The 12301-nt window shown below is 45.4% G+C and overlaps 1 long non-coding RNA gene across 2 annotated transcripts in view; it reads left to right on the top strand.

Moving 5' to 3' along the window:
* Positions 1-12301, top strand: part of LOC107526260 (uncharacterized) — a 92309-nt gene that overhangs the window by 77790 nt on the left and 2218 nt on the right. The gene's annotated exons all lie outside the window — the stretch shown is intronic.

Genomic DNA, 12301 nt, shown 5'->3' with positions numbered 1-12301 from the left:
CCAGCTGGCTCCAGAAGCCTGAGTGAGCCCAGTTATAACCAGGAGAGCCATCCAAAAAAGCCTGGCTTATACAACCGGTAGCCAGTGTGTAGACGTGTGAGAAGAAATGATTCAGTGTTTTTAACCACTTTTGTTCCAAGAATTGGCATTTTTAACAAAATTTTTACATGGTTCTTAATGTAAGTGATACACTGGGCCCTCTATTTTCACTCAAATTCAGTTTGGGATGGTTTTTAATGCAACATTATTTTGGCCAGAATTAACTGATAAAGGAGTCTATGTTGTCATATGTATCACACACACACACACACACACACACACACACACACACACACACAGAGTACAGGTCAACCAGCTTAGAACTTGCACTAAAATTCCCTTCTATTTCTTTGACTGTTTTCCTCTAGTTTCAATTGCTGGCTTCAGGAAATGATGCTGGAAGGGTAGGCAAGAACCAAATAAAATGGTATGTGCCAAGGTATCATTTAGTAGCCAGAAGAAGCCACTGAAGGATTTTAAGCAAAGATATCTCATGTTTATATTATGGTTTAAAATTGTCATATTGTCAATCAGATGTGCATGTTATATTTTATTTTCACATGTGAAGTGAAATTTCAGATGTGAAGTGAAATTTTATTTTCTTTAAAAGAATTATTTTTGCTCATAGCCCCATATCTGCTAGTAGAGGGAGACAACCAGAATCTTGGCCCTGCAATGCAGCTCAGTTTCTTCCAGTTTAGCACGTGGTCTCTTTCAGGTTAACTGGGCCAATGCAAGGATCTCTCTTCCCTTTTTCTCCCAGGCACATCCATACCACCTTCTTTTTTCAGCTTCCCCCTAGAGCTGTAGAGCATAAAGAGAGACTTTGTAAGAGTGGAACAGGAAAAGCCTCTTTTCCACCAACTGTTTTCACAGTCCTTTGGTCTTCACTGTTGCTGTATCCATTTCTTTCTGACCTTGTCATCTGTTTTAAATGCCCATGGCCATGTCACCACCCCCAGTCAAAAGCCCCAGGTACCCAGCACTTTCCCAGACCCATTCCTATGTGTGTTCAGATCTTCAGGTCTCTTATTATCACCTTTACATGCCCTTCACAACTGGGAACTTGTGAACTCTTTCCATTCACATGTAGGCCCTGGGGAATGGAGTCAGTAGTCATCTTGGGCCCATTCTCTCTGCATAAATACACTGCATGGCTGGAGGAAAGGACAGAACCCAGAGTTCTGCTTCTCAAACTTTAATACACATGTGACTGACCTAGCAATCTCTTTAAAATGCTGATTCTTACTTAGTAGGATTGGGTTGGGGCCCCCAAAATTCATATATGAACAAGCTTCCAGGTTATGCCGATATTGCCAGGCTATGGATCACAGTGTGAGAATCAGGGAGCTTATTAAGTTCCAGAGCATTTGGAGACTGGCTAGAAGGGAGAGTTAACGTAGAGAACAAAGTCAGGGATAGCTCCCCAATCTCTAAGCTGCCAACTGTCCATGACTTTCCTCCCGAGTGATCTCAGAGTCCTACAGATTTTCTTCTAAGGCAACATTATTGAAACTACTTTGGGTTCCTCTCAATTACTTGAAACAACCCTCTCTTGTGTCTCATTCTCTGGGTAGTGCTTGTGCCTGAAAAAGTGGGACACAGACTCCTAATAAATGGGTGAGTAACGATCTGTGCTCTGAATGTACGTGTACAAACTACTCCAGGATCTTTCCAAACCTCTGAGAGTTATAAGCGTAAAAAAAAAAAATCTTCATCAGCTTGTTTCCTTTCATTTATAATGTGGCGTGAACAGCCTAGCCCATTGCACTTTCTGGTTCCTGGATTTTAAACAAATTTAAAGAAATATATACATAATATGTAAAACAAAAGATTATCAAGACTTCGCCTTCTCCCTCTCTACCCCCATTCTGTACCCCTTGTCCCGTAAACCTATTGGCTGAGGGTTGGAGAGCTAAAACTAAAATTTCATTAATCTGCGATTAAATTTTGTTATGGGATGTATTTACAAGATAGTAAGTCATCTCAGAAATTTGCATACTGTTTCTCTTAAATAATGAAGGGAAGGGAAATATTGAAAAATGTTGGAATATACACTGCTTCTAGAAATACAACCTTTTGCAATATATAAAAATTATTATATTCTAAGCTTTCTGTACAGCATTTGAACAACCAGTGAGTAAAGAAATTAGTCGAATGAGAGGACTTAAGTAGCAAGAATGCTTTTTCAATGTAAAATTTGCAACATAACATGTTTAGATCACGGTGTTAATGTACAAAATGGTATTATTTTCATTTAACTACTCTTTCCCAACTTCATGTGAGCTCCCTTTGGTTCCCTGTATGCTACACTTGATTTTAAGGCCTAATCCAAAATGAAATAAAGCATTCTCTTTGCTTTATGTTGAAACATCAGTGACTTTCAAATTATCCAAGAAAAGACAAATTACCAAAATCAAACTTGTTTGAATCAAGTTTACATGACTCCAGGCAATACATACCCACTGATATGTAGAATGTGGAAAGTTTCGGCTTCAAATTATAAACTTGCAAAAAAATTTTAAAGGACAGAATATAAGGGGGCCTATGGAAACTATTTAGTCACCTTAATTATAGGTTTAAATGCCGCAAACGCTGTAATAATACTTCTTACTTCACTTTATTTTTTTCTTCCAAGCAACCAAACCACTTTACAAACGTTAAACACAATATCTCTTTAAAAGTGAGACTTCTTTCCCCACCCTGGGCATTGTTTACAGGTTGATGAAAACAGGGCGAAAAGCAGCTGTTTTCCTGGGGGCAGGTAAGGCACCCTCCTGCTGAGCGCCTCCGATAATAGTGCCGTGGTTCCTCCCAGCTCCCTGTTTTCCTCTCCGGAGCTGTGAACCCTCATAAAACAGACTGCCCTGTTTTCCTCAGGTGACAGCCAGGTCTGCTCCTGTTGGTATTATCATCACTACTTAGTTCATTTGTGGTGATGAGGCTAAATCAGTCTGGGGGCTCCCTTCCACCACCCCACGCTGTTCCCAGCAACAGGTGGCTTTCCGCTGCCTGCCAGGGTTCTGGAAAGCACCTCCTCTGCACGTCGGTGGGGCCAGAGCGCTGTGTGACCTGAAGGCCGTCCTGACCGCTGGTCCGGTGTTTGCGTTTCGCTTAGCGGGGCTTCACCTTAGCGACTGTCCCGGGAGATGAGCGCAGATCATTAGGGCAGAGACACAGCCAGGGACGTCTGAACGGTGCAGCCCCAGGCTGGCATTCTCAGCCTCGCCTTCCCGCCAACGAGCGGGTGTTCGCGACATCCACACCTTTCTTGCACTGTCTCTTAAGGCTGGAAATACTGTTTTTGTGGTAGACCAAAAAAAACCCCCCAAAAACCTGTGCATTTAGGCTTCAGGGATTTTGCTTCTATCGATTTCACAGGCTATGAAAATATTTTGCATAAAGGCCTGGTGACATTGGTTTTGGATTTTACTGGCTTGCAGCTCCCATTCGTTTATTTATTTTTAAAGCTGTTTCATGTAGACAGAAGTGCTGATGTCCCGAGGTCCTTAGACGGCTTTCCCAGGAAAGTTATCTCTTCTGCTTGCTGCGCGACGCCTCTGCAGAGCGCAGTGGGCCCTTAGGAAAACAAGCCAGCGCTTATCTGGAAGTCATTAACGAGACCCACGCACTCTCTTCCCTCTCCTGCCTGGAAGTTGGTTCTTTTCTCATCTTGGAAAAATATTTTGATAGAGAATTAAGTGCTGGTGAAAGGTGAACATGTGGCAGATGCCCCGGAATGAGGAGGGACGAAGCCACTGGGCTGTGTAACGACGGGTGTTAACAAAGGCAAGGTCAGGGACCAGCCACACTGCCATGGTCCAGGTCCCAGTTAGGTTTTGCTATAGAAATGGCAAGTCCACAGCCAATCCAGCCCACCTCCCTAGAGCGGCGTCTAACCCGTGCAGGTGACAGGTAGCTTTAGGTGACAGTTTTACCACCCAGTTCTTTCCCATGATCCGCAGGAATCATCTAGAGGTACAAATGGGAACTCTTAGCCGCCAGAAGCCCAAGGGGCCACCTCCACTCAAGACGTTAGCTGAAGGCTGTGTGCCCAGCTCCGGTATCAATTTCAAGGGGGTACCCTGATCCAAAAGCATTCCGAGCAGAGTAAAGGGAAGGCTGGCACAGACTCCCTGGGTTAGACTCCCCACTGGGGCCCATGGTGCGCAAGTGAGTAGAGCCTGAGGTATCTGCTCAGCAGGAAGAAAAATAGACTTTTCTTTGGAAAATGGTCATTTTTTTTTTTTTAACATCATAGAAGCCTATGCACGGGAGGAAATTAATCATCATAACCCTCCACTCTCCCGAAAATTTGTCATTTATAATTAGATTGTGATACAACTGCATCTCATACGCGCGCGTCCAAGTTTGTGGTTCTTTCTGCCGGGCTATCTCATGCCGGGCAAGCAGGACGGAGGGAGATCCGGCCCTGCGTCCGAGGCTGCACAGCACTCCTGGTATTCATTAGCCACATTTAGAAACTGAGTTCACATCATAATATAAATTGTTTAGTGATTTATTGGATTGCAGAGGCATCGTGTTTTAGAGCTCATATTATTTCATTTCTGTCCAGGAGACCTGCTGGGGCGTCTGGGGCCGGTTAGTCGCTGGCCGCGCTCTGGGACGCTTTCCTGGCACGCAGGCCTGTGAGCACACTGGGGAGCGCTCGCTCCCGCAGCCCCGAGGTGCTGTCCCCGCCCCAGATGTGCTGAGCAGGGGAGAGGACACGGAGGCTCGAGCCAGCGGCCGCACTGCGTTGGCTGACAGTTCCCCCCACGTCTCCAAGATACGCAAAGACAGGCGGAGGGGCAGCTTTTCGGGGACCTTTGACTCTCCCTCCTGACCGTGTCCTGGAACACGCATCATCGCTGACCTTGCCTGTCCTCGGAGGAAGAGGCCAGGGACCGGGGGTTCAGAGCCATGTGTGTTCAGCCTTGTGGATTAGAAAATAAAGAATAATGTCTCTTTCAGGTACAATGGATATCCCTGAAATTAAATTACAGGGATGTAATGAGATTCTGCTTGTCATTCACTCTCGATATTGCCTCTCAAGATGGTGCACAGGTTCCTTCTTTTTTTTTTTTTAAATGTTTTTATTGATTTCAGAGAGAGGAAGGGAGAGGTTGAAAGAGAAACGTCAATGATGAGAGTCATTGATCGGCCGCCTCCTGCGCGCCCCCCGCTGGGGATCGAGCCCGCAGCCCGGGCCTGTGCCCTGACCGGGAATCGAACCCCGATCGCCTGGATCCTTGGTCCACGCTCAGCCCCTGAGCCGCACCGGGCTGCACAGGTTCCTTTCAGGCAAGATTGTTCTCAGAGACCAGCGGAGAAGGAGGCTATGAATCCAAGTTTCAGATTCCCTGACGATATCTTTGTGATGATTGAACTTATTCAATAAATTGCTGAAAGAATCCATACATTTCCTAAAATTGCCCAATTTAAAGGTGGGTGTGTCACGGAGCCTGTGAGGGGATCTGGCTCAATCCGCTTTCTTGAACACTCAGTAATAGACACAATTTACAATAGTTTGTCTTTGTTGTAATTGCCACATATTCTAGTATCATCCTTTTGGCAGAGATCAATCTGAGTAAATCATTCAATTATCAATGAAGAGAAAACTGTCACTGTGACACAGCCAAATTGTGTCGGGGCAAAATATTGTACGACCTGGCCCCGAGGATGACTTTCTGTGGAAAGTTGGGCGACAGCGGACACGGAGCATGGCAGGCGAGTCGGTGAAGCTTTAGTTAACGGCACAGTGAAGAGAAGCTTGTCACCTGCCTGCCTGCCCACTGGCTACTTACAAGCACCCCTAAGATGGCCCTGAGGTCATGCTGAGGCCTTTGGAGATCCCCCAAACTTCCCTCATTTAGAGCAACAAACGCCGAGACCCTGACCTCAATGGAATCACTTTCTAAAATTCTGAGGACATAAGTGCGGTATATCATAAGGAGGTTCTTATTTTCCTTCTGCAAGACTCGGTTTCTGGAGAGCCCAAGTTGAAAAGAAAATTCAGAGTTTAGTATAAAGAGGCAGTGAGGAGAGAAACGAAGGAGATTTGGCTACCCACTCCCTCGTAACCCAGTGCACATTAAAATTTGGTGGTCCAGCAAAGCAGAGCTAAACACGATCCTGTTTAGCCTCACTGAACAAAGGAGTAAGATTAGTGGGTTAGACTCCTGATCAAGCCTCGCTTAGACATTAATCCTGGGGGGGGGGGGGTAATTCTGCTGCATCACAGCCTTTTCACAAGCTCTGACTGTGTGTGCATCGCAGAAAGGGCCAGGTATTCTGGTATCGCCATAAATCCATCAACGTGTTTCTTTAAATATATGCCAATTCTATATACACAGGAAGTACAATCGTATTTGAGGTGGGTTTGTTATTCATCATAATAGTTGTATGTTACTGAGTGTGCCCTCAGGACCAGGAGCTATGCTAGGAGCCTGTGTGCTCTCATCTCAGTCAACCTTTACACTTACACCAGGGGTAGGTATCAAATCAAATATGTAAGATGCCCAGGGTGTCGTAGCTCGTAGGCGGGAGCCGCAAGATTTGAACCAGCCTATCGGTTTCTTAGTCTCACATGCTAAGCAACCTCATTACCCTGCTGTTCCCTTGTTTTCTGTTTCTATATATCCATTCAAGACCAGGTGATATATTCCAAAAGAGTGTGTTCATTCATAGGTTAATTGAGGTTGTAGGTTTTAAATTTAGATGAGAATTCAGACATTTGGGATTTCAGGCCCCGTTACAGCTGGCCTGCTTTGGATGCTTTCACGAAATCCACCAAATAGGACCATCGCTATTTCTGTGCTATTGATAATCCTATGGGCAGATTCCACATGAATGAAACAAGAACTCATTGGATAGATCGTATGGATATGTAAAATTATATCTCAAACATGCACATCTTGACCTGTGTTATTAAAAGAAGAAATGGAGTTGAAAGGACAAACCTCTTGTTCTGCTCCATCAGCCTCAGCCTAGAGGTCAGAAGCTTTAAGATTCGATAGGGCTGGAGAGGCAGCTAAGGGTCAGACACACACACTCACCAGACCAGCAGGAACCTCGGTGGCAGTATATCGTGGGCAGAGGGTTGACAAAAGGTTGATTAATTAATAAAGCGAAGAACGGCATTAGGCTGCCAAAATCATTTTGGAAAGCAACGGTCCCACTATATTCTTGGCGCCTCCAACTACACCTGATGTATTGAATTTCGGTTCTGGGCATCACATTTGAGGAGGATCTTGCAAGTCTGTTATATCAAAGAAGAGCATCCAGATGACGAAGGTGTAATAGTAGTACTAATATTTAAGTGGCCAGAAAATCTGGGCTAGTTTAGGAAAATGAAAGAGTAGCTTAGGGATTTAAAAGACAAATGTCACCAATTATCTGAAAAGCTGTTAAGGAGACTCAGGAAAGGACTTAGGTCTGTGTGGCTCCCAAAGACAGAATTAGAGCCAGTGGGGAAAAGCTACAGAGAGGTCGATATCTGGTTCAACCACAAAGAACCTTCTAGCCATTAGGACTATACAACAATGGGAGGCCTTCCTTAAATTCACAAAGACTGGGGGGGGGGGGGGGGGTGAAAGGTTCTGTCAGGGGCAGGAGAAGAAAAGTGAGGGGAAAGAAAAACTGGAGACATTAAGAATAAAATGTCAAAACTGTAAGAGTCAGAGCTATGGGATCTTTTTTGGGAATCCAAACTGTTACATCCAGGAAGGTTTAAGTATAAATATGCTTAAACTGGGAGCTTAAAAATAGATTTCTTTCTACTTTACCTGCAGAGTAATTTTTTGTTATTTAGCTAAAAAAATGCAAGATGTACACATTTAATACTTCCATTTCTAAGCTGTTGTTGGGGACAAGACCCATCCAAGTCAGGTAAAGCATCTCGTAGGAAGCTCTGCTTTCCATCTTCTATCAAATATTTTGTGGGAGAAATGTTCATCAGTTCAAATTAAGCGATTGTTACTGGTTAAGAGAATTATATAGACTCAGAGCAATTTATGTGGGTTTGCTTTTTATTCTATTACGCATTCAACTTCATTTGCAAACCATATCGTTTTAAATTAAATATCCAAATATATATGCTTGGGTGTGAGTTCAAGGGAAAATATTTTGTAAAACTCAAAGAAAAAAAATTTAACATTGTAAACTCTAAACATTCTAGTGGCTTTGTAAAAATGAAACATTTAGAGGGTTCATTATTGCCAAGGTTTTTAAATAATGGTTTCTAACCACATATGCCCAGAAAAACTTAACTGCTTTTAGAAGCAACCTTCCTGCCCATACATAAGTTAACAGTGACATCTTGTGGAGAGTTTGTACTTTTAAAACTTCACAAATCCTTAACTGTTGTTAAATTAGTTGCTTAAAATCACAGACATAAGTCATGTTGATAGTGTGTGTGCTTGACACATTGTGATGGGAAAGGCACTTCAGCCTTGTGGTTTTCCTCCCCAAACCCACACTCACAAGAACCACCACGAGGGAAATATCAAATAAACCCACAGGAGAGGCAGTTGCCACACAACTTGACCAGTACTCTTTCAAACCGTCAAGCTCATTAAAAACAAGGAAAATCTGCCCCGGCCAGTGTGGGGCAGTGATTAGAGCCTAGGCCTTCACAACGAAGGGTCATGGGCTCACTTCCCAGTCAAGGGCATTTACGTGGGCTGCAGGTTCAATCCCTGAGCCCCTATCGGGGCCCATGGGGGAGGCACATCAGTTATCGACCTACGATCCAGGAGATCCGAGTTCGATTCCTGGTCAGGGCACATGCCCAGGTTGTGGGCTCGGTCCCCAGCAGGGGGTACACAGGAGGGAGCCGATCAATGACTCTGATCATTGACGTTTCTCTCTCTCCCTCTCCCTCTCTCTGAAATCAATAAAATAGAGTTTAAAAAAATATATAGGAGAAACTCGTTGAGGGGTACATGGCAATATAATTCTATACTATCTTTGCGACTGTTTTGAATATCTAAAACTATTCTAAGATTTTAAAAAGTTTGCTTAAATTTAAGAGTACTCTCAAATTATGAAATATCGTTGAACGTATTGGGTGGGACACACTATCCTTTCCAAAAATAAGAAACCAAAACAACAACAAAAAATTTTGCAATTTCTAAATGTTTCTGATCTCTGCAGTGAGCCTGCATTGCTGTAAAAATTCAACTAATAAAATCTTATTTCTTTACGGAAAGCCTTGGGGCTTAACCCCCGATGCCACATTCCTGAATTCCTCTTTCCTGGCCTTTCCAGCCACAAACAAGGTAATTCATCACAGAATGGTCAATTCGAGGAAGCACTGGGCTGCTTTGATGCCACCTCCCGCCCTGTTCCCCCACTGCTCTAGCTCCTTTCCTCCCTCCCCCCGCCCAAGGACATGGCACCTGCTGATCTGCAGGCCTGGACCTGTCCTCAGACCCTCGGGCTCCTTCATTCCCTTCGGTTCTCCGCCACATGCAGTATCGCCCCTTTATTTCTTTTCTATCTCCCTGGCCAGCGCATCAGCTCCAGGAGAGGAGTTTCCCTGGCTTGTTCCCAGCCGGGTCCCCAGTGCCCGTCGCAGTCAAGCCCATGGTGACACGCACGCCCTGGTGTTTGCTCTGTGAAGCTAAAACCCCCTCGCTCCGAACCTGCGGCTGCTGTTCTGGGCCTTCCAGGGGAGGCGCAGGGAAGGGCCCTGTCCTCTGGCCACAGCCTGCAGTGGGACACCCTCGGAGAGCCTCTGTCCCCTCCGCTGGGGCCCTCGCTGTCGCCCTGGCTCTCCTCCATCAGCACCGGCTCCCAAGCCCATTCCCTGCCCTTGGCTGGGGCTCTGCACCGACAGCTGAGCCCTCGGCCGCCGCCTGGCTCCTCGCTGCTGCTTTCCAGCTGGGTTTCGGCGAAGGCCGGAGCAGAGAAGGCGGGGTGTTAACCTTGGTGTCCCCCTTTTCGCACCTGGATTGGGGGTGGTGGCAGCCCCTGTGAGGCGGTGCCCTTCAGGCTGCAGGTCTCGCTGGCTCTGGGGGTGCGCCTTCCCGTCGCCCTTCAGGCCTGGAGGGGGCACGTCTCCCCCAGCCCCCGCTGTTTCACCATCCCTCGCTCTCCGGGCCCTGCCCACGCCTGTGCGAGTAGTCTGGGGATGACAATATCTTCATCTGTACCATGTGGGGTGAATTGTTTCTCCAGCCATAACCCAGAATGATACCCCAGAGCTAGAGCGCCGGTCCTCCAGCTTTGGCAAGCATCAGAATGCCCTAGAGGACTTGTTATAATATGGATTGCGCCCCCCCGCAGTTTCTGATTTCAGTAAATCTAAGGCTTGGCCTCCAAATTTACATTCTCACTAGTTCCCAGATGACGCCGATTGCGCCAGTGTGAGGACCACACAATGCTTATCACTGCCCCGCAGCATATTCTCCCCTTGATGCTAAGAGGCATATGTTGGGGGTGTTAGGAATGAAAACTCCCCACAAACATGAAATGAATATTGTGTGGGTGTTGGAGTCATAGGGGCTGAGGGCAGAATCGGGAAAAACAGCATCTGTTATCTCGCGAGGGTGGACGGACCGCTTGATCTCCTGGCCCCTCTCCTGAATCTCACTGATGCTAGACGGTCACCGCAGCAGCGAAAACTGGTGAACGCTCACCGTGTGCCTGTCGCTCTTCCAAGCACTTTGAAGTAGATATCACGCCATGTAAAGATAACATGTTTGTTAAGTAGATACGTTATTATTTTTATGATGAATTAAGGGGACACAGGGAGTGCAAGTGACCTGCCCAAGATGGCAAAGCTGAAACTACTAAAATCACGGCCTTTACCAAGGCATCTGACTGCAGTGAGCACACTTATCTGCTAATCTGAGAAAGAGGGGCTTCTGGGATCAGAGCACATGGGTCACTGGGGTCAGTGTCATCTTTCTAACCTACACGTAGGTGAATCACCACCAGAGGTTTCATTCCTATTGTTCTCCAAGCACCTAAAGGTCACGGTCATAAAACGTCTACCTCTCTTTTCACACAACGTCACTGCAGACATGACATTCCCCGATGTACCCAATATACATGTAATTTAGGTCATTTAGGTCCTTGAATAGACCGATTCTCATAGACTTCTATGTGCTATACATTCTAAGGATCTTTGACATGCATGTTTTGAACTAGAGATTGAAGTTTATTCTCTTTTTTATTACATTAAAGTTTAAATTCATTGTACAAAAAGCATTTGAGGGATATTAATACTTACTTAATAATGCACAGAACTAGACGTGAGAGTGTCGAGGGTTGCCACTGTGTGTGCCTACACGTGTGCTCACGTAGGTGTGTGTGAACGGACCTTCCTCCTGTCCACACTGGATCCCCCGGTGCATCGTGCTAATCACTCGGCCTATTAACCTTAACGTCCCATCTCCTCCTGACGTCACACCCCCTCTGTGGGTCCCCACTGACTTCCTATTCCCTTGCTGGAAAAAATTAGAAGCATCTAGATTGCCGCCAGCAAATCCAAATTTCTCCACTTGGCTCCTCCCTCGACCACCTTGTAAGAGTCAGAGTTCAGCCTAGAAACGCAGAGCAGAAAGTTTTCATGCAGGAAACAGAGGCAGGAGGCTGCTTTCAGGAAACCCAGAAATTCAGTTATTACAGGAGCGTCACCACCGTTGGCCTCAGCTGCCTGTAGTCCAGGAGAAAATGATTTATTAGTCTAGGGAAAAACAATTTACTGTTTTATAAATTTTGTTTTAATGGTTTCAGATTCATTTCTAATATATGGTTTTAAATTCATTTTTAATTTAAAGGTGCTATAACTTATTTAACCAGTCCCCTCTTATTAGATATTGTGTGTGCGCTTTTTGCTGTTACAAATGTTTGCTGTTATGTTTGCTCCCAGCTATCACAAATGGGGCACGATTATGCCACCAAGCGTCCGCCAGTTGTTCCCGACGTCTTTCCCTGTCCCCGCTCTCACTTTCCCCGATGCCATTTCTCTGCCTCACGCACTGGACTAAGCAGTGTTCAGAGTCCTGAATGTGTCCAGGCTGTTTTTCCTCCCACAGGATGACTATAAAATTGAGCCCGAGGAAAGGGGAGACGAGGCAGAGGGTAAAAGAAGGCACAGAGGTACACTAACTTTGAAAAGTTTAAAGATTTTTTTAAAACTTTAAAATTGAAAAAAAAAAAGTTATTTAATTATGGTTGGTATACAATCTTATATTGGTTATATTAGTTTCAGGTGTACGATATAGTGATTGGACATTTCTATGCCTTACGA

Source organism: Miniopterus natalensis, chromosome 3 (assembly GCF_054644295.1).
Source record: "Miniopterus natalensis isolate mMinNat1 chromosome 3, mMinNat1.hap1, whole genome shotgun sequence".
Classification (NCBI taxonomy): domain Eukaryota; kingdom Metazoa; phylum Chordata; class Mammalia; order Chiroptera; family Miniopteridae; genus Miniopterus; species Miniopterus natalensis.
This window is presented reverse-complemented; position numbering and strand designations above follow the sequence as displayed.